Below are 1141 nucleotides of genomic sequence, written 5' to 3'. Positions count from 1 at the left end.
GAGCTCAGCGGTGGCAGGGAGGGGCCCGCAGTCAGGGAATGTTGCGTGGTCATTCAGCTCGTGAACTAGATACACTAGTGCTAGGCCTATAAAAAAAAGAGAGAAAAAAATCATTTAAAAAAATTTAAAATGCTACATTAAATTTGTATTAATTTGTAACCTTACCACATACTGTACAAGTAGTGCAAGTGCAGACTTTACATTAAAATTCGCATTCCAATTATTATTTAACAAGGCAATTATATAGGCTACTTTTACAGAAAAAAATGTTGTTAAATTATGTTTTTTTACAAGTCGTAAGTATGAATCGCCTTACAAATAATGGTGAAAGTGACATTAATTTCACCATAAAAATGTAATAGTGTGACTGTGAACAAAACATATTATCATGATGCATTAATGTAATATTAACAATTACACCTGTTTCTTTATAGACAGCTGTAATAAATAGAGAGATTCATATGTAAGATGATGTTTGAGTTTAAATGCATGCAGAATGGACATGCAAAAATACACAAATCTAAAGCATGTCTTTTTCTTGGCCAAAAACACCCTCAGTTTTTCCCTAAGACTAAGCAGAAAAATAAAGAAATGTATTATTATTTATCTTTATTTTGCTCTAATGACCAGCTGACTGCATTGTATAAATAAATTGACTTGAAATGCTGAGTTGATTTGATATTATTTTATGTGAGATGAGAGTATTTCAGAGAGCCACATAAATATACATGCATATATAATTTGACCAATATTTTTGCTGCTATTTTGATCACACACAGACTATTTTTTTCAGATTATCAATGTTCTGTATATATACATTTTTTTTACTTTTTGAATAAAACACGAAACATGTTGTTGGAAGCTTCAGATATTACATCCGAAACAGTCTATGTGAGACTGAAGTGACATTTGACCAAATTCATTGACATATTTGCATAAATAAAGAGGCAATGCATAAATAATTTGCATACAAAAGCTTTTGTTATTATTATTTGTCTTGTTCTGTTGCATGCAAATGATTGGGAGGCATGCAAAAACTACACAAATGCTTTCCAGATGTATTTGAATTTATCTAAAGCACTTTTTTTGTTTGCCAAAACACCCTCCGTTTTTTTAAGACTATAAGAAAAAGGGAAAAAAA

This window comes from Sinocyclocheilus grahami, unplaced genomic scaffold (genome assembly GCF_001515645.1).
Source record: "Sinocyclocheilus grahami isolate Dianchi unplaced genomic scaffold, SAMN03320097.WGS_v1.1 scaffold33.1, whole genome shotgun sequence".
Taxonomy (NCBI): domain Eukaryota; kingdom Metazoa; phylum Chordata; class Actinopteri; order Cypriniformes; family Cyprinidae; genus Sinocyclocheilus; species Sinocyclocheilus grahami.
The sequence above is the reverse complement of the archived record's forward strand: the minus strand, read 5'-3'. Positions refer to the sequence as shown.